Genomic DNA, 22,710 nt, shown 5'->3' on the forward strand with positions numbered 1-22,710 from the left:
CGTAACGGACATCAGACACGAGAAAGCACCATACAAACCACCAAATACCAAACCGAATAGACGGAAACAGTCTCAGCGATTTGCGTCATAATTATCAGCTTTCTACTTGCTGCGGACAAAGATTGAAGCGGAAACGGAAATATAATATTGAGGACGTACTGAAACCGAACCTATAATTATTCATTGTTGAAAGTATAAAAAATACTGGAGGCAAACATGAGTCACTTGTTAGTCACCATTACCCCAAGTGTGGGTTGACCCTCACTTTTTACGACAGTGAAATTGGTCCTAGGGTGGGAATAAAAAAACTGGAGAAAATTCACAATTTTAAGAGTGTTAATAATTTTTGTATAATCGGATTCACAGTCTGCATGAAGATATTAAATTACATCATTTCTCATTAATTAAGCCTGCTTTCCAAATCCTCACGATCAGCTGATAGGGCCTCTATTGTCAGTAAGTGATAAATACGAGTGTACAAACCATTGATATAGTTCCGAATAACTTCAGTATCTGTACAAACAGGATTAGCTGCATGTAGAATAGAAAACAAAGTGATGTAAAGAATAAATGTGGATAATCAACTGGTAGCATAAAAATTGTTGATGTGGTCTTAAGTCCTGAGACTGGTTTGATGCAGCTCTCCATGCTACTCCATACTGTGCAAGCTTCTTCATCTCCGAGTACCTACTGCAACTTACATCCTTCTGAATCTGCTTAGTGTATTAATCTATTGGTCTCCTTCTACGTTTTTTACCCTCCACGCTGCCCTCCATTACTAAATTGGTAATCCCTTAACGCCTCAGAACATGTCCTACCAACCGATCCCTTCTTCTAGTCAAGTTTTGCCACAAATTCCTCTTCTCCCCAATTCTATTCAATACCTCCTCATTACTTATGTGATCTACCCATCTAATCTTCGGCATTCTTCTGCAGCACCACATTTCGAAAGCTTCTATTCTCTTCTTGTCTAAACTATTTATCATCCATGTTTCACTTCCATACATGGCTACACTCCATACAAATACTTTCAGAAACGACTTCGTGACACTTAAATCTATACTCGCTGTTAACAAATTTCTCTTCTCCAGAAACGCTTTCCTTGCCATTGCCAGTCTACATTTTATATCCTCTCTACTTCGACCATCATCAGTTATTTTGCTTCCAAATAGCGAAACTCCTTTACTAATTTAAGTGTCTCATTTCCTAATCTAATTCCCTCAGCACCATTCGGCTTAATTCGACTGCATTCCATTATCCTCGTTATGTTTTTGTTGATGTTAATCTTATATCCTCCCTTCAGGACACCGTCCATTCCGTTCAACTGCTCTTCCAAGTCCTTTGCTGTCTCTGACAGAATTACAATGTCATCAGCGAACCTGTAAGCTTTTATTTCTTCTCCATGCATTTTAATACCTACTCCGAATTTTTCTTTTGTTTCCTTTACTGCTTGCTCAATATACAGATTGAATAACATCGGGGAGAGGCTACAACCCTGTCTCACTGCCTTTCGAACCACTGCTTCCCTTTCATGTGCCTCGACTCTAATAACTGCCATATGGTTTCTGTACAAATTGTAAATAGCCTTTCGATCCCTGTTTTTACCCGTGTCACCTTCAGAATTTGAAAGAGAGTATTCGAGCCAACATTATCATAAGCTTTCTCTAAGTCTACAAATGCTAGAAACGTAGGTTTGCCTTTCCTTAATCTAGCTTCCAAGATAAGTCGTAGGGTCAGTATTGCCTCACGTGTTCCAATATTTCTGCGGAATCCAAACTGATTTTCCCCGCGGTCGGCTTCTACCAGTTTTTCCAAGCGTATCTAAAGAATTAGCGTTAGTATTTTGCAGCTGTGACTTCTTAAACTAATTTTTACCTCTGTCAACACCTGCTTTCTTCGGGATTGGAATTATTATATTCTTCTTGAAGCCTGAGGGTATTTCGCCTGTCTCATACATCTTGCTCACCAGATGGTAGAGTTTTGTCAGGACTGGCTCTCCCAAGGCTGTCATTAGGTCTAATGGAATGTTGTCTACTCCCGGGGACTTGTTTCGACTCAGGTCTTTCAGTGCTTTGTCAAACTCTTCACGCAGTATCGTATCTCCCATTTCATCTTCATCTACATCCTCTTCCATTTCCATAATAATTTCCACCAGTACATCGCCCTTGTATAGACCATCTATATACTCCTTCCACCTTTCTGCTTTCCCTTCTTTGCCTAGAACTGGATTTCCATTTGATCGCTTGATATTTATACAAGTGGCTCTCTTTTCTCCAAAGCTCTCTCTAATTTTCATGTAGGCAGTATCTATCTTATCCCTAGTGATATACGCCTCTAAAAATGGTTCAAATGGCACTGAGCACTATGGGACTTAACTTCTATGGTCATCAGTCCCCTAGAACTTAGAACTACTTAAACCTAACTAACCTAAGGACTTCACACACATCCATGCCCGAGGCAGGATTCGAAACTGCGACCGTAGCGGTCGCGCGGCTCCGGACTGTAGCGCCTAGAACCGCTCGGCCACCCCGGCCGGCAATACGCCTCTACATCATTACAGTTGTCCTCTAGCCATCCCTGCTTAGCCATTTTGCACCTCCTGCCGATCTCATTTTTGAGACGTTTGTATTCCTTTTTGCCTGCTTCATTTACTGCATTTTTGTATTTTCTCCTTTCATCAATTAAATTCAATATTTCTTCTCTTACCCAAGGATTTCTATTAGACCTCGTCTTTTTACCTACTTGATCCTCTGCTGCCTTCACTATTTCATCCCTCAAAGCTACCCATTCTTCTTCTACTGTATTTCTTTCCCCCATTTCTGTCAATTGTTCCCTTATGCTCTCCCTGAAACTCTCTACAACCTCTGGTTCTTTCAGTTTATCCAGGTCCCATCTCCTTAAATTCAGACCTTTCTGCAGTTTCTTCAGTTTTAATCTACAGTTCTAGCCAACAGATTGTGGTCAGAGTCCACATCTGTCCCTGGAAATGTCTTACAATTTAAAACTTGGTTTCTAAATCTCTGCCTAACCGTTATATAATCTATCTGATACCTTCTAGTATCTCCTGGATTCTTCCATGTATACAACTTTCCTTTATGATTCTTGAACCAAGTGTTAGCTATGATTAAGTTATGCTCTGTGCAAAATTCTACCAGACGGCTTCCTCTTTCATTTTGTACCCCCAATCCATATTCACCTACTACGTTTCCTTCTCTCCCTTTTCCTACCATCGAATTCCAGTCACTCATGACTATAAAATTTTCGTCTCCCTTCACTACCTGAATAATTTCTTTTATCTCATCATACATTTCATCAGTTTCTTCCTCATCTGCGGAGCTAGTTGGCATATAAACTTGTACTACTGTAGTAGGCGTGGGCTTCTTATCTATCTTGGCCACAATAATGCGTTCACTAGGCTGTTTGTAGTGGCTTACTCGCATTCCTATTTTCCTATTCATTATTAAACCTACTCCTGCATTACCCGTATTTGATTTTGTGTTTATAACCCTGTAGTCACCTGTCCAGAAGTCTTGTTCCTCCTGCCACCGAACTTCACTAATTCCCACTATATCTAACTTCAAGCTATCCATTTCCCTTTTCAAATTTCGTAACCTACCTGCCCGATTAAGGGATCTGACATTCCACACTCCGATCCGTAGAACAGCAGTTTTCTTTCTCCTGATAACGACGTCCTCTTGAGTAGTCCCCACCCGGAGATCCGAATGGGGGACTATTTGACCTCCGGAATATTTTACCCAACAGGACGCCATCGTCATTTAACTATACAGTAAAGCTGCATGCCCTCGGGAAAAATTACGGCTGTAGTTTCTCTCGCTTTCAGCCGTTCGCAGTACCAGCACAGCAAGGCCGTTTTGGTTAATGTTACAAGGCCAGATCAGTCAATCATCCAGACTGTTGCCCCTGCAACTACTGAAAAGGCTGCTGCTCCTCTGCAGGAACCACACGTTTGTCTGGCCTCTCAACAGATACCCCTCCGTTGTGGTTGCACCTACGGTACGGCTAACTGTATCGCTGAGGCACGCAAGCCTCCCCACCAACGGCAAGGTCCATTGTTCATTGGGGATGGAGTGGGGGGGGGGGGGGGGGCGGCTATGTAATCAATTTTCTGCAAATGCACGTACCGTATGCAAGCGGAAAGACAGACTACCAATGCAACAAGTCACTTGACGCGCTTGTGAATGAAGGTGAACTAACATAATCAACACTCGTAACTGTAACCAAATACTGTTATAAAATAACTTCTGCTGTACTTCGAATTCGTCATGTGCTTATTGCGATATTCATACTTTCTTCGGTCGTTCTTGGCTGACTGCTTTTTCCCCTCAAGGTTTACGTTTCAAGTGGAAGTTATTGAGTACTCATTCTATCAAAGTGATCAGTTTAATTTTGTTTTCGTGTATTACATTTCCTAATAGACACATGTTCAATTTGTTACTAATTTCGTCATTCAAAATTGTATCTGATGTACTACGTTCATGCAGCGTTATATCATTTGTGCCATCTGAATTCTACTCTGTTGTTGTTCGCTGATGATGCGTGACCTCTGGTAAAAATTGTATTCGAACAGCCAAAGTCTTACAAAATTTTAAGCGCGTCTTTTTTTTAACTTTGTGTTTTGAATGCATCAATTTATAGTTCTACACGTGGTTGTGAAGACTGCTAGTTTCTTCTGTACATCTGTATCTTATTTATAGGGGAGAAAATATTAGTTCTCCCAACTTTTTACATAGTCTCGAAGAGAATGAGCTGACACACACCACAAATGAATTTTTGCGTGATTGGTTCAGATTCAGTCGTTCAACATTCTTTACATTGCATTTGTAGTATGTTTCATTATCATTTCGTTTCATTATATTTCATTTATTTATTTCTAGTGATTCTGTTTATTTCATTTCAGTGAATTCAGTTGACTTAACGAACGACGAAGTAGATTGTATTTTGCTGTGAATTTCGGTGAATGACTGACACATTTGCTCGAGTGCAAGAACCGTTGACCTTGTCTGATACCACTCACTGAGGAGAGGTATAAGCGTGTGAAACTTGTTACATCTGTTGTGTTTCTTGTTCGTGTTTGCGTCACTTCTTTTATGGAGAGTCCCCTTGTTCAGGAAACCAGGCTGTACTTAGAGAGGCGAGAAATTCTCACAATCCTTGGTGCTGCCTGTGTAACCTACAAATTGCTTGTGTCACCTGTCCAAATTAATTGTGCTGTGGTGAGGTAATCATAGCTTAGTTTCCATAAAAAGTATCTGGAACTAACTGAAAAATTTTTCTGTATCGTGCATCCAACGTATTCTCTGCCATTTAGATATACTGAACACACATCACGTAATTTGGTATGAGTAAATAATTGATAGGTCTATCGAGGTGGGCCAATTGCCACATGTACGTCTTCACCATGCGAACTGTCTTCTGACCAAGAGGAGAGAGGTGTGAGGGTTGACAATAGTCAGCTACATAAACAGCCATTCTGCTGTTCGTATCATAGGTAGAGCTGTAAAATTACCATAGTCTTCCGTAGAGTATAAGAAGTAAGTGTCGACAGCTGTAGTTATTGTAGTAGCCTTGGTCAGTTCAGAGTGTAACTGTGTTACTTAAACATTAAGTGTGTTGCATCCAATGGGCCGTTACCTAATTTCGATCGCTTTGTTTGTGTTTGCGATCAATGTCTTAGTAGATTCCCCTAAAAACCGGAAACGGAGTGAGGATATATAAAGGGACGCGTAATCTATGGATCATTTTTTCTACATTATTATCCTCCTGTCCGTTACTTAAAAATAAACGGTGTCCGTCTGTTTCAGGTAACAAATTAACAAATTTCGAATTAAACATAACTTAAATATGGATAGTTTCAATTTTGCTACAAATACTGTGTATTTTTAAGTAACAGATAGGAAAAAGTGCCCCATAGTTTACGCGGCCGTTTATACACTGAAAAGTCAAAGAATCTGCTACACTTGCCTAATATCGTGAAGGGCCCCCACTAGCACGCAGAAGTGCCGCAACACGACATGGCATGCAATCGAATAATGTCTGAACTAGCTCTGGAGGAAATTGACACCTTGAATCCTGTCCTGCAGGCCTATCCATAAATCAGTAAGAGCACCGTGGCGGCGGGGCGGGGGGGGGGGGGAGTAGGAGGAGGAGGGAGTGGAGATCCCTTCTGAACAGCAAGTTGCAAAGCAAATATGCTCAATAATGTTCACGTCTGGGGAGTTTGGTGGCCATCGGAAGTGCTTACTCTCAGAAGAGTGTTCCTGGAGCCACCTGTAGCAATTCTGGACGTGTGGAGTGTCACATTGTCCGTCGGAATGCACAATAGACATGGATATATGCAAGCGACCAGACAGGATTCTCACGTACGTGTCACTAGTCAGAGTCATATCTAGATGTATCAAGGGTCCTATATCATTCCAACTGCAGACGCCCCACACTATTACTGAGCCTCCACCAGCTTGAATAGTCCCCTGCTGACAAGGAAGATCCATACACGACCATGCACTCGATCCAATTTGAAACGAGACTAGTCCGACTAGGTAACATGTTTCCAGACATCAACAGTCCAATGTCGGTGTTGGCCCAGGTGAAGCGTAAAGCTTTGTGCCGTGCAGTCATCAAGGGTACACGAGTGGGCGATCGGCTCTGAAAGCCCATCTCGATGATGTTTCGTTGAATATTTCTCACGCTGACACTTGTTGATGGCCTAGCACTGAAATTTGCAACAATCTGCGGAACGGTTGCACTTCTGTCACGTTGAATGATTCTCTTCAGTCAGGATCTCGCCACTGTGTCCCATCGCTCGTGCGCCGACCGTAACATCACTTTCGAACTCATTAAGTCTTTATAATTTACCATTGTAGCAGCAGTAATCGACCTAACAACTTCACGAGACACTTTTTGTCTTATGTACGCATTGCCGACTGCAGCGCCTTGTTCTGCCTCTTTAAATATCTCTGTATTTGAATACGCATGGCTATACCAGTTTCTTCGGCGCTTCAGTGTCTATCCTCTCCCAGTCTGGACGGTTTATTGTTTCCGGTTTTTAGGAGAATCTACTAAGACATTGATCTCATACACAAACAAAGCGATCGAAATGATGTAAAGACCGATAGGTACGCAACACACCTAATGCACAAGTAACGCTGTTATTTAAGAATTTTTAGCATATTTCAGCCCCGTCAGCAACTGTGATAGACTAATATAGTGAAGAATCAGCCTCTGTTGCGCAAATTTTCTGATCCTTACCAGGTTTCGACTAAATTAATCTAGCCTTCTTCAGAAGCATAACATTACTATAACATGCCAGAGTAAGGTACAGTCAATATTAAAATTAAAACCTATAGTACCGTGCTACCATGTCGAATTAAAACTACTTAACTGAAGTCCAGCCCCGGCATCTCTTCACCACGCGGTCGGTCGGCACTCAACGTAGTTGCTACTGCCAACCGACCGCATGGTGAAGAGATACCTATTTAATTTAATATCTGACTACTATGCACCTTGAAAATTCAGTTTTTCTTCGGTTTCTACGTGGGTTACAGAAAAATAGGTTTTTCCAGTAACCGGTTATTTTGAGGAGTTCTAAAAATCAGGGTAACCGAAAACCACCATACCTAACACGTTGCACTTTCGTGGTGAAATAACCTTGTTTTACAGCGTTGAATGTTCCATACGAGCAATGGAGACGCCACGAAGGAAATGACAGCTTTTGCCTGTGGCTACCCATCATGCAGCAACCTTTAGAGAGGAAAACCTTCTGCCCTTTCGCGTCAGCACTCTTCAGTGTCCAAGACAACATACACTTGTGGCTGCTGGGGCACTATCACTGACAGGCCAAGCCCTAGACTTCACAATCGCGCTTGCGCGGCGTCTCCAAATTGCCCATCCAGAAGCAGCACGCTCTCGTAGCACGCGAAAACACTGCCTATGGCTTACTCTCGACACATGTAACGTATCACAGTTTGTCATGACATTTTAGTCAACGGCAAATACGTTTGTCAGGTATGTCACCAACTAAATGTGTGGGATTCAGTTACTTGACAAGGTACCCCCAACGTCATTCAGCAGTTTGTACCAGTTTGCTGTGAGCTGGGATTGAGCTTGGTAGTCGCCCTCTTCCTTTCGATTCGATTTCATGTCGCAAAGGTCGCCTAGCTATATGTAAGTGGTATTTATGGATCTTCCTTCATTGAGTTATGGGAGATGTTTCTTATCACTATTACTAATACGTATATGTCTTTATTTTCTGCATTACCAGTAAGGCGACCAACAATTGATGGCGATTTGAAGGTAGATTACCAACATATGACTATGTTTCTAAAGCAGGTTTAAGGGAGATTTAGACACAACAATCTTCAACTGAACGATTTCGTAGCATTTTCTGGGAAAGGGTGACAATGGAGATACAAATATTAGAAAACTGGTGTACGTTGCTTACTTTTACCGAATGTTGTCATAAGATATCAGATTTCTGGATAACTCCATAAAACGAGAGAAAGCTTTTAGAGTGCAAAAGTAAGTAATAACCCATTTATGGCGTAAAATGAAGAACATCATGTAGAAACAGATTCAAAGGGTTGGATACAAGAACTACTGCTTCTTAGTATATCTATTCCTTAATGAAGTTCGTTACAAATAATATGTCTCTTTCTGCAACCATCTACATCGGCATACATCTACATACATACTCCGCAATCCACCATACGGTGCGTGGTGGAGGGTACCTCGTACCACATCTAGCATCTTCTCTCCCTGTTCCACTCCCAAACAGAACGAGTGAAAAATGACTGCCTATATGCCTCTGTACGAGCCCTAATCTCTCTTATCTTATCTTTGTGGTCTTTCCGCGAAATCTAAGTTGGCGGCAGTAAAATTGTACTGCAGTCAGCCTCAAATGCTGGTTCTCTAAATTTCCTCAGTAGCGATTCACGAAAAGAACGCCTCCTTTCATCTAGAGACTCCCACCCGAGTTCCTGAAGCATTTCCGTAACACTCACATGATGATCAAACCTACCAGTAACAAATCTAGCAGCCCGCCTCTGAATTGCTTCTATGTCCTCCCTCAATCCGACCTGATAGGGATCCCAAACGCTCGAGCAGTACTCAAGAATGGGTCGTATTAGTGTTTTATAAGCGGCCTCTGTCCTGAGGCATCAAGGGATCGCCAATTTAGTATTGAAGGGCAGCGTGGAGGGTAAAAATCGTAGAGGGAGACCAAGAGATGAATACACTAAACAGATTCAGAAGGATGTAGGCTGCAGTAGGTACTGGGAGATGAAGAAGCTTGCACAGGATAGAGTAGCATGGAGAGCTGCATCAAACCAGTCTCAGGACTGAAGACCACAACAACAACAACAACAACAACAACAACAACAACAAGCGGTGTCCTTTACAGATGAACCACATCTTCCCAAAATTCTACCAATGAACCGAAGACGACAATCCGCCTTCCCCACAACTGCCATCACGTGCTTGTCCCACTTCATATCGCTCTGCAACGTTACGCCCAAATATTTAATCGACGTGACTGTGTCAAGCGCTACACTACTAATGAAGTATTCAAACATTACAGGATTCTTTTTCCTATTCATCTTCATTAAATTAGATTTATCTATATTTAGAGTTAGCTGCCATTCTTTACACCAGTCACAAATCCTGTCCAAGTCATCTTGTATCCTCCTACAGTCGCTCAACGACGACACCTTCCCGTACACCACAGCATCATCAGCAAACAGCCGCACATTGCTATTCACCCTATCCAAAAGATCATTTATGTAGATAGAAAACAAAAAACAAAAGTTCAAATATGTGTGAAATCTTATGGGACTTAACTGCTAAGGTCATCAGTCCCTAAGCTTACACACTACTTAACCTAAATTATTCTAAGGACAAACACTCACAGCCATGCCCGAAGGAGGACTCGAACCTCCGCCGGTACCAGCCGCACTGTCCATGACTGCAGCGCCCTAGACCGCTCGGCTAATCCCACGCGGCAGAAAACAGCAGCGGACCTACCACACTTCCCTGGGGCACTCTAGATAATACCCTCACCACCGATGAACGCTCACTATCGAGGACAACGTACTGGGTCCTATTACTTAAGAAGTCTTCGAGCCACTCACACACTTGGGAACCAATCCCATATGCTCGTACCTTAGTTAGGAGTCTGCAGTGGGGCACCAGTAGCTCGTTACACGATATCAGACTTGGAGTAAGAAAACTGAACGCTTGAAATCACTTATCTTGGTCCAAAAGGCAGTCCAATATTCGACTGTTACATTCGATTGCTGGCAACTTATGCGATCTATCAGTACTGGCTTTTTCGAGGCGTTGCGAAGTGTTGTACGTAACATGAAGATCTGCACAATCCACTTTCGAGCGTCCTTGTTACTTCTGTGTGTTATACCATAGCTGCAGATCCGTATGACACGAGCGAATCCGTGCAGTGCCAGTACTGACCGAGAAGCAAATAAACATTGCCCCTCTCACGACCCCTCTTGGTGCGTAAACTACGTCATTCTTTCTTCGCTCCTCGCATTACCTTCAGCCAAATCGTCGTCTTTCCGTCAAAACGCGATCAGAAAGAAGACTACATATCTAAAATAATATCGATTATTATACGAAAATGTTTCGAGAGCTGTGGATCAGGGAATTTTAACTACAGGTAGTACTTCGCGGGATTAATATTTATAATAGAGAGCACTGACGAAGTATACTGGAGAAACAGGCAGTCAGTAAGGGATATCGGAGGATTAAAAAAGATTTCTGTAATACGTGAGATCCCTTGAAATACTGGAGAGTTGGTCACCACAATTCCCAGTGACTCCTTTACTTCTACCATTTTTGTTAGTCATGAGCTTGTCAACCAGCTCATCTCTCTTCTCCAAATCTTCCTTCCCTATGTACTAGTCCCACACACCCCTTCCTTCATCGCTAATGAGTACTACACCCTCGAATATCTATTCGTGTATTCAGGTATTGAGATTCTCTCTCTCTCTCTCTCTCTCTCTCTCTCTCTCTCTCTCAACTCGGTACTGCTTCCTCAGTGCAAAAGGGCGCATGAATATTCTTCATACAATTTTCTTTCTTTTTTAAGGTTTTACTACAAATCTTTTGTAAAATCTTTGCTTTCCTCGTAGTTCGTGTTTTTTACGTACAATGCTGTGCTCGAATCGTATAATTACAGGAAGTTCTACCTCTGTCACTGACAGAGGTAGAACTTCCTGTAATTGCGCCATGGTTACATACCGCACTCGTAGTGTGGAGGACAGCGGTTCCAGTCCCCGTTCGGCCACCTCTATGATTTCCTGAGTGGCGTAATGCGAATACCTGGATTGTTCCTTTGAAAGGGCACTGATAATTTCATTCGCCGTCCTTCCAGAGTTGGAGCTTCTGCTCTGCCTCAGATATTCTCGTTGTTGGTGGAAATTTAAAACGTTACCTTTCATTCTTCTTTCCTTCTATCTCAGTTTTTCATAACAACACTTTGTCTTTCGTGACACCCACACAATTACAACTGCCTGACGAAATGAAGGAAGCACCCAGAAGACGTCAACTTAACTTCGTACACGAGCATACCACTGAAGCACATTTGGTTGTCAACTCGTCTGTTACATAGCCTGGTGTCTAGGTTAAAATGGAAGATCAGAATTTTGTTGTGAGTTTGCGAAACTAATTAATTTGAACACCAAATCCAAAGTGAATACGAAATTTTGATTGTGGTGACAGACTGATCCGTCGTATAGCATGAGGTCTACGTTATGTTGCTAGCTGACAGCTTCTGAATTGGCGAACCCAATCAAGGTTAATGAGAAAATCCGACTAATCTGTATCGTAGCCAGAGGCCTACGTTAAATTGGGTCAACGTTTACGTTCGGTTATTTGCAGCTGCTGCTGAATTTAGTGGTGTAAACAAGCAAAACATACAAACTGCTCGTTCCGCGCAGGCTAAACATTGTTACGGATAGTCCACATTCCGTGTTAGCTAATGTCCCATGCGTTTACGTTCATTTGCCCCAGAAAACGACGCATTATACCTCATAATATGATTTGCTTACATTCTGGCTACTTGTGTTTGGAGATGTTCGGTATGCTGTAACCAATATCTAGTATTCCTGCAATAGGAAGGAAATCACTTCATTAATAGTTCATTGGTTGCTCCAAATCAGCTACTGCTCTGACATATAGTCACCGTGACAGCTCGCAAAGGACATTCCCCAGCAGCAAATTTTGTATTGTGAGCATCCGCAGCTGCAAAACTGTATCATCATTAAAAAGACCGCTTCAGCTATATGATAAATATTTATTTATGATCAAACTGGTTTCATGGTGTTAGAGCCACATTTTCAGATATACATGTGTATATAAAAAAGAGCGAAACGTATGAAGATCCTATTTCGGTTAATATGTGGTTGATGCACGAAACTATCTAGGAAAACTATGTACTCAAATTTATTTCATGACTTACTTCCAGTGATAACTAGTAGATGACCTAAGACACTCTGTCAATTGTGATAGAAATGTTCAACCTTTAATAGGTCGGTAGTCAAAGTTAAAATACGGCAGAATGCAGGGAACATCGTCCCGATACAGGGAACCTAGAATAAGAACAAAGCCGTAAACTAGATCTTTGTAAAAGTATAAAACAGTGATATGTGCAGCTGATGAAACCTATGTTTACCTGGTCAGGTACATGAAATCTCGTAAAGCAGAGCCTGTTGGATTGTACGACAGGCAACAAAGGTAAATTCTAGATAAAACGCTGCTTACAAAAACAGACTATCGTCTTACCGACGCAGACCACGGCTTAGCTCGGTTCCATTCTCGGCAATCATACCATGCCCGTGTTGGCACGAGGATGTTACTCCATTGGTAGGTCTATATAATATCTTAATTTTCCCTTTCCCCAGTCCTCATGTATCTAGATGAAAGTCTATTTTCGTTAGTAGCATTTCATCTAGGCTCGATCTTCGTTGCATATCGTACAACCAGACAGGCTCTGCTTTATGAGATTTATTTTACATATTGTAATAGGTGAGCGTAGCTTCAAATGGTTCAAATGGCTCTGAGCACTACGGGACTTAACATCTGAGGTGATCAGTCCCCTAGAACTTAGGACTACTTAAAACTAACTTAAGGATTTAACACACATCCATGCCCGAAGCAGGATTCGAATTTGCGACCGTAGGGGTCGTGCGGTTCAGGACTGAATCGCCTAGAACCGCTCGGCCACACCGGCCGGTGGTGAGCGTAGGTTCCATCAGTTAGACGTATCATCCTCTAATACTTCCATATTCAACTAGTTCACCGTCTTATCCTTATTCTAGATTTCCTTTATCGGGATGATGTTCCCTGCATTCTGCCGTATTGGAGCTTGGATTACTAACCTACATTAACGACTGAACATTTTTATAATAAATGACAGAGAGTGTTCGGTCATCTGACTGTTATCACGTGAACTAAGTTATTAAATAAATACGAGTACATAGTTTTCCTACATAGTTCCGTATACAGTTCAACTACATTTTATCTGGGACGGGATCTTTATACGTTGGGTTCTTGTTTATGTACGTACGCACCCCTGAAAATCAGGCTCGAACACCATGAAACTACACTCATGCTCATAAATTAAGGATAGTGCTGATACATGGTGAAACAACGCTCTGGTGGGCGGTTTTGCGGGTTTAAATCACCTCGGGGTATAACCATGGGGTCCATTTGACCTGCGGTCGTCCCACGGTGGCGCTGGCAGCAGTCCACATACGCAGAGGTGTGTTGGTGCATCTCAGAGTACGGTACAGCGAGTAAGTGTGCAGACGTTTTCAGACGTGCTAATGGTGACTGTGTGTTGAAAATGGCTCAAAGAACACATATTCATGACGTTATGAGAATACTAGGGCGACTGGAGGCTGGTGAAACACGGCAGGTCGTAGCACGGGCCCTCCCTGTCCCACAAAGTGTGATCTCAAGATTATGGTAACGATTCCAGCAGACAGGAAACGTGTCCAGGCGCTACAGTACGGGACGTCCGCAGCGTACAACACCACAAGAAGACCGATATCTCACGATCAGTGCCCGCAGGCGGCCACGGAGTACTTCAGGTAGCTTTGCTAGGGACCTTACCGCAGCCACTGGAACAGTTGTCTCCAGACACACAGTGTACTGACGTCTGAAAAGACATTTTATTCGCCCGGAGACCTGCAAGGTGCAATCCACTGACCGCTGGTCAGAGGAGAGCCCGTAAAGCCTGGTGTCAAGAACACAGTACATGGTGATTGGAACAGAGGTCTCAGGTTATGTTCACGGACGAGTCAAGGTATAGTCTGAACAGTAATTCTCGCCGGGTTTTCATCTGGCGTGAACCAGAAACCAGATACAAAACTCTGAATGTCCTTGAAAAGGACCTGTATGGAGATCGTAGGTGATGGTGTGGGGTGGGATTATGATTGGTGCACGTAAACCCGTGCATGTCTTTGACGGAGGAACTGTAACAGGTCAGGTGTATTGGGCCGTCATTTTGCACCAGTGGGTCCCACCTTACTCCTGCTGAATGATAACGCACGGCCCCACCGAGCTGCCATCGTGGAGGAGTGCCTTGAAACAGGAGATATCAGGCGAATGGAGTGGCCTGCCTGTTCTCCACACCTACACCCCATCGAGCACGTCTGGGATGCTCTTGGTCGACGTATCGCTGCACGTCTTCAAACCCCTAGGACACTTGCAGGTGCTCCGACAGGCACTGGTGCAAGAATGGGCGGCTATACGCCAGCAGCTGCTCGACCACCTGCTCGACCACCACCGTGGACTTACAGATCTGTGTCGTGTGTTTTCCATACGTGCCTATGATATTAGCGCCAGTTTTGTCTAGTGCCACGTTGTGTGGCACCACATTCTGCAATTATCCTTAATTTATGAGCATGAGTGTAGTTGGATCAGAAATCAGTATTTATCATATAGCTGAAGTGGTCTTTATCATGGTACAGTCCCAAGAATTGTGTGTTGACAACCCCCTCGTAAAATTTGAACCACTGTGACGTCTCAGCTTGGTGCTGTTTCTAGAAATGTCACGGACTGGACGCTGTGTATCTAGACAGGAAACTAGAACATGGAGTTTGCCTTTTTGCCGCTTTGCGACAACTTGCTCAGTAGTCCCGAAGCTGGTGAAGAACGTATACCAGGTTTTGTGAATCAGTATTCGTCTTCCACATCAACAGTGGTTTGTATGAGCGGCCAGCAGAAGCTGCCTTGCTGCTTCGTACGTTTACTGCACGCCACGAGTGGCGTACCTGTGCTGTCCCTGAGGCAGGGTCGGCAGCGGCGCGTCCGCCGTTTGTCGCGCTACTTTACTGTTGCGTTCCCCAACCGGGATTTAGTGCCGCCCTCAGCACGTGCGGGTCCCGGCGAGGTCACCGACGGCGAGCCGGCGCCACTCTCTGTAAAGTAGCGCAACGGCGCCCGAGTGGCGTAGGACCACGACCTAGCAGGGCTTAAACGCCTCTCTTTGCTTTTACCTTTTACTCGGGTATATTGGTGGCTTTGGCTCAAACGCGAAGTAAGCAATCTCAAACTAATTACGAACTAGACAAATTATATTGCCTGACGAGAAAAAGTGAAGCACCCAAAAGAGAATGAGCATAGGGAATGAAACTTCACGGTTTGAGAGCGTATGTGACGTTATCTCAGTGATAACACAATCGAATTAAATTTACAGTGAACTGGGCAGTATGAGCCAACGTATCGGTCTGACCTCTTCTGGTGGCCTAGACGCGCGCAACGATCGTTTGAGAAGGGTATCATATAGACGTTGTATGATCTCCTGAGGCAACCCGGCTCACAAATGTCGTAACGGGACCTCCATATCCTGGATACTGTCTCTGGAATGGAGATGAGGTCTGAGCTGGTACCACACACTGGGGACAGATCTGGGGACCTTTAAGGCCATGGGAGTATCTCAATATCATCCAGACAGAATGAGATTTTCACTCTGCAGCGGAGTGTGCGCTGATATGAAACTTCCTGGCAGATTAAAACTGTGTGCCCGACCGAGACTCGAACTCGGGACCTTTGCCTTTCGCGGGCAAGTGCTCTACCACTGAGTACCGAAGCACGACTCACGACCGGTACTCACAGCTTTACTTCTGTCAGTACCTCGTCTCCTACCTTCCAAACTTTACAGAAGCTCTCCTGCGAACCTTGCAGAACTAGCACTCCTGAAAGAAAGGATATTGCGGAGACATGGCTTAGCCACAGCCTGGGGGATGTTTCCAGAATGAGATTTTCACTCTGCAGCGGAGTGTGCGCTGATATGAAACTTCCTGGCAGATTAAAACTGTGTGCCCGACCGAGACTCGAACTCGGGACCTTTGCCTTTCGCGGGCAAGTGCTCTACCACTGAGCTACCGAAGCACGACTCACGACCGGAACTCACAGCTTTACTTCTGCCAGTACCTCGTCTCCTAGCTTCTGTAAAGTTTGGAAGGTAGGAGACGAGGTACTGGCAGAAGTAAAGCTGTGAGTACCGGTCGTGAGTCGTGCTTCGGTAGCTCAGTGGTAGAGCACTTGCCCGCGAAAGGCAAAGGTCCCGAGTTCGAGTCTCGGTCGGGCACACAGTTTTAATCTGCCAGGAAGTTTCATCATCCAGACAGTTTGTAGAGACGCACGTGTGCGTGGACGAGCATTCCCCTGTTGAAAAATGGCACCACGGCACAGTCGCATTAGCAGTTACACAGGAGGACACAATGTGTTCGTCGCGTAAAGGTGTGTCATCAGTTATCTTTGTAAGGTGGCAGAATAAATGGTCAGATTTGCACCTTACATGAGAACTTTATACACCACAATGGGAAGGTGAATATGGCACATAACGTAATTCGGTGGTAATGAGCAAATTTGGCTAGCAGTATGTAATGCAAAAAGAGATGACTTCAGTCTGTGGTAATTAACACACCGTTCCTATAATGCACGTTTGAGCAGAATGTGAAACAAGCAGCGAGAGGCGTTTTAGTTTGGAATTCAGGGGAACAACGCAGAGGTAAGGCCGTGCTCCAGGGTGTACCACAGAAACCACTTAAAGGGGTGCCCCAGGCGGAAAGTCAATGACCGACCAGATGACTCAGACGGGGAGAACGAGTATAACGGCCCATCTGAGGGAGGACAGGAAAGAAAGCTTTCAGAAAACTGCATTTTGGAATTCCAGGTGGATACGAAACAAGACCAGTGGCGCATTTTGGATCATGTGTCCAGCGAGTGGTACACACATGAGAGAATCAATGTACGCATTTAGCCATCTGGAACAGGCACAAAACGTCCGATTGGTGGAAACGCGCTAGGAAGGAGAAAAGAGCCAAAGTTCTGATACAGTTTAATGGTAGGGACCATGCGATTGGTAGAGAGAGTTTACACAAAATAAGAGGAATGCTTCTATTGGTCGAAAAAAGCCGTGACGTGAAGAATGAAAGAACCCAGGTGAGGAGACAGTTTGGCTATGAGTAAGACAAGACGGAAATTTTCGAGGACTCTGTTCTGAACTGGCGTCAAGTGCTGAACGGAGCACATAATGTTCTGTACGATGCAGAGGAGTAATTTGTGTGAACACTGCGTTCACAGCAGCTGATATCCAGCTAGAAATAAGCTGTAGCATCGTTTAGCTCCAACTGTGGAGAAACGAACCAGCCAGTTAGTTAATTGTTCTTGTGAGAACTGAGAGGGCATTATAATATGCACACTGCCCCAACTATGCGCGTGTATATCGCCACATTCTAAGAACAGGGATGAGTACATGTTCTCTCGCTGCGTTCCAGCAGAAACTTCAGCAAATTAGTTATATAGGAATTTCAGCGGAAGAAAATGGCTCTGAGCACTATGGGACTTAACTGCTGCGGTCATCAGTCCCCTAGAACTGAGTACTAACCTAAGGACATCACAAACATCCATGCCCGAGGCAGGGTTCGAACCTGCGACTGTAGCGGTTGCGCGGTTAAAGACTGTAGCGCCTAGAACCTTCAGCAGAAAAGAGCGGCCCAGCAGACGTCTGCTTATCGCAGCTCGAGGTAAATACTGCGTGCAGAGGCGTAAACTTGGTGGTTCACTAGCTTGCGTCCACTGTAAACTCGAGTGACCTTGGGTAATCTTTTGCTCGATTTGTCACATAATTAACCATCCACCGTAAACTTGATTGTCATCCTAAAAATAGTTCCGAACTTTGAACCGGGGCAGACGATTTTCGTAGTACTGACCAACATCATAATGTAAGTGTAGGAAAATTTTGTAAGGAAACTTCTAGTTAAACTTAAATATTGTCGTGTTTAGGATAATTTAACCTTCTGATAGTATATAATATTGTTGTGTTTAGGATTATTTCACTTTTTGTTGTTGACGAGATGCGTTATCCTGACAACTGTTTTTTCTAGTCACATTGAAAACTATGTAAAAGCGTGTAATATTGTGCTAATATTGCGACATTGAACATGTCATTTCAACTTACACAGTTTTCTTCAATCCTAGACTAAGGAAACCAAAAATATTGCACCTTTCATCTTAATTACAGCCATCCACGAAGTGAAGTCATAACCGATGTCTACCCACCTCATGACAAAAGCTATAACACTGCCGTGCCTCTTCAAAATTTCGGATGAAAGGGCCATCTCGCCAGGTTCCATTCATACTCACCAACTCAAGGGCAGTGCAGAATCGTGACTGATCGCTGAAAATAATGGGACGTCGTTCATCAGAAGCCCATGCTCACCTTCAGGAAATCCTTCATAAATGGCAGCGCTTTTGACAGCTTTCAGTTGCGAAACCGCAAAGGCTGTAGACGAAGACAAAAGCCGTCTATGGGGCTACCATGTTGGGTTGCCCTAGAGACGTAGACGGAGCAGCTGCATCCAGTCACAGAAATTGTCAGCTACAGAAATTGTGCACGTTCATCTCACACCGAGTCTACAACATATTAGGTTTCGTTTTTAGTAGAAAACTGGCAAAGAGAATGCTCGAGGAATTCCGGGTTTCCAGCTAGCAGTTTGATAAATATCGTACTGATGCTTCATGGCGGTATACTTTTAATTTCCGTCAATATGGGCATGAAACTGCCATATGTACGATGATAACGGAAATGTCATCATGAGATAAATGCCGAAAGTGATTCGACCACAAAACCAAAATGACGAGCAATTCGTCCCCTCATATTTAAGGGGCTCCGGAACGCCCTATACTTGCAATGTTAAAATAACGCTTATAAATTACATCTTTCCTCACAAAGTATTTGAGGTAGGAAGTTGAACTTTTTACAGATTATTTATTGGAATATGTGCTACAAGTTAACACAGGGATTTTACAAAATTTTAGTTCAGTTATTAAACATGATTTTTTTTCAATTGTAATGAAAATTCACAACATTTTTTTGCAATTTTTTATTTATATATTCAAAAATATACAGTTTTTTGGAAAAAGGCTGTGTTAAATTATGCAGAAGGTACTGTGTAACATTTACTGAAAGTTTGAAACAAATATGTTTGGAAGATCCTTAGAAAACATGTAATTAGTATGAGAAAATAAAAGTTTTGGGAATCGAGCGACAAAGATTGGATTAACTTTTTAGTGCATTCCAGGTCCATAGGATGGATTATCTTCATCCTCTGCAAACTTCTCCTCCAGCTTCCTCTTGTTCCTCCTCCTGTTTACTCTTGCTTGTATTTCTAGACTCTTTACAGCCCTGTCTGCAGCCCGAAGGCGTTCCTTGTCTAAAGCAAGCATCGCTCGTACCATGTTAGAACCTATCTTCATTCCCATATTTCTAAATACCTTTGGCTTTCCAACATTTTCCTTTTCTTAAAAGCCTTCAGAGGATTTCTAATAACTTTACTTTTACTCATTATTATACTTCAACAAAACAGAGACTCAAGAAACAGAATTAATTACGAATATTTTCGAGATAACGACAGAGTAAATAAACATGAAACAATCGACAATCACACCAGCGATATATATTGAACCATCACAGGTTAGCCACAACACATACTTTATCTCACATCACTAAAATGTACCTGATGAACACGGACGTTAATAATAATACCATTTGACAGCAGTTTAACAGCGCCACAGTATGTCACGCCCATGTAGAACACATTTCAAAAAAAATTTAAAAATAGTTGTCTTCGGAATTGAATAAATTATATATCTATTAAAAGGTAATAGTCTGCAGATTCAGAAAACGCAAAAAAGTAAAAATTGAACTTTTCATGATTTTGAGCCTTTCCGGAGCCCCTTAAGCCATTCCGTTAAGACCTTATCATTGACTGTCCAATATCAACGTCTGATCGTCTACTTCCAACCTGGAATTATGAATTTGCTAGTCGTGGACGGGATGGTAAACCAAATCTTCCTTCCTTTATCTGATTTCACACTACTGTATCTGCATGGTGCAACACATTCCCATTTCCGTCAGTGTATTTCGTGTGGTCGGGGACTCAGAAACTTGGGGCAAATTTTAACTTACGCAAAGGACTACGGTGTTTAAATTTTTTATAATAACTGTTCTGCATTATCAGAGTGTGTATTTCACAAGCTCGGACATACAAATTTGGGGTACGTTTACGACGAAATTCGCACGTATCTTTCGCAAATGTTCACTGTGTGCCGTGTACGGCACACATTACGGAGTGAAACAGTCCTGGCAGTGGCGAAAAAAGGAAGTGAGCGGCGGACGCAGCATAGTGGTGGAGTTGTTTCGTTGCCGAGCAAGTGGCGTACTGGATTGTTGGACGTGAGTATAGCCCGCCGGCTTGACGAGAAGGTTGCTTCTGGTTGATGCAGTGTCACTGAGATAGACGGCATTCGGCCAACGTTACCACCCGGCCTGTCTTTGTTCATTCGTCTGTGGCGCGTCGCTTATGGGTGGTTGAATTGTTTCTTGTGGTACTTGAATTATATACCCCATGGCAGACTGGTTTTGAGTGTGCTTATTAATGAACAAGAATCAGGTTTTGTGTGTTTTGTTGTATGAGCAGGTGGCGTGTGGAAATTGATACTAACTAGCATTCACAAACTGGCTTACAGAAGCGCCTGTATTTATGCGTTTTTCGTCACTGGTGTATTAGAGGACTGGATAAAAGGGGAGCGCGGCCAGGGATCCAAACCTCAAAAATGAAAGGGAAGAAACTGTTACCAAGAGCCAAAGAAACAGGTATACCTGCCTAGTGTCGTGTGGGGCCCCAGCGAGCACGCAAAACTACTGCAACACGACGTGGCTAGGGCTTGACTAATGTCTGAAATAGTGTTGGAGAGAAGTGACACCATGAATCCTGCAGGGCTATTCATAAATCCATAAGAGTACGAGAGGTGGAGATCTCTTCCGCACAGCACGTTGCAAGACATCCCAGATATGCTAAACAATCTTCAAGTCTGGGAAGTTTGGTGGGCAGCGGAAGTGTTCAAACTCATAATAGTATTCCAGAAGCTACGCTGTAGCAATTCTGGGCGTGTGGGATGTCTCATTGTCCTGCTGGAATTGCCCAAGTCCGTCGGAATGCACAATGGACACGATGCAGGTGATCAGACAGGATGCTTACGTACGTTTCACCTGTCAAAGTCGTATCTAGACGTATCAGGTGTCCCATGTCACTAACTGCATACGTCCCACACTATTACTGAGTCTCCACCACCTTCAACAGTCCCCTGCTAACATGCAGGGTCCAAGGATTCACGAGGTTGTCTCCGCACCGATATACCTCCATCCGCTCGATACAATTTGAAACGAAATTCGTCTGACCGGGCAACATGAGTCCAGTCAACAACAGTCCAGTGCCGGTGCTGACGGGCCCTGGCGTGGCCTAAAGCTTTGTGTCGTGCACTCATTAAGGGTACACGAGTAGGCCTTCGGCTCCGAAAGCCCATATCGATGATGTTCCGTTGAGTAGTTCGCACGCAGACACTTGTTGATGGCCTAGCATTGAAATCTACAGCAATTTGCGGAAGGGGTGAACTTCTGTAAGGATGAAAGATTCTCTTCAGTCGTCGTTGGTCCAGTTCTTGCAGGATCTTTTTCCAGCCGCACCGATGTCGGATATGTTTTACCGAATTCCTGATATTCGCTGTACACTCGTGGAATGGTCGCACGGGAAAATCCCCAATTAATCGCTACCTGTGTCCCATCGCTTGTGCGCCGACTTTAACACCACGTACAAACGCAGTTAAATCTTGAAAACGTGCCATTGTAGGAGCAGTAACCGTTCTAACAACTGCACCAGACACTTGTTGTCTTACATAGGCGTTGCCGACAGCACCGCCGTATTCTGCCTGTTTATATGTTTCTGTATTTGAATACGTAGGCCGATACCAGCTTCCTTGGCGCTTCTGTGTGTATATGTATAGAGAGAAATAGATAGTTGTTACGTCTCTTTGTCATCCTGTTCCTAATTGTTTGAAGTATGTTAATTTAATGTGCCTGTAAGGAATTTGTTTCTTACGTATTGCGTTGGTTCAGTTTAAATTCAAAATATGACGGTCTGTTATGATAACAGACAATACGTTACGTTACAGACAACATGTACGTTTGTTCTAAATTTGTGACTTGATATTTTTACTTTGGATATTTTTTGGTTGGTAATTATTGATGAAATGACGATGCAGCTCCAATCAATATTTTGCGGAAACTGAAGTAAATGTTACTAAGATTATGAGGAGAATACCTGTTCCTGC

This window comes from Schistocerca nitens, chromosome 5 (genome assembly GCF_023898315.1).
Source record: "Schistocerca nitens isolate TAMUIC-IGC-003100 chromosome 5, iqSchNite1.1, whole genome shotgun sequence".
Classification (NCBI taxonomy): Eukaryota; Metazoa; Arthropoda; class Insecta; order Orthoptera; family Acrididae; genus Schistocerca; species Schistocerca nitens.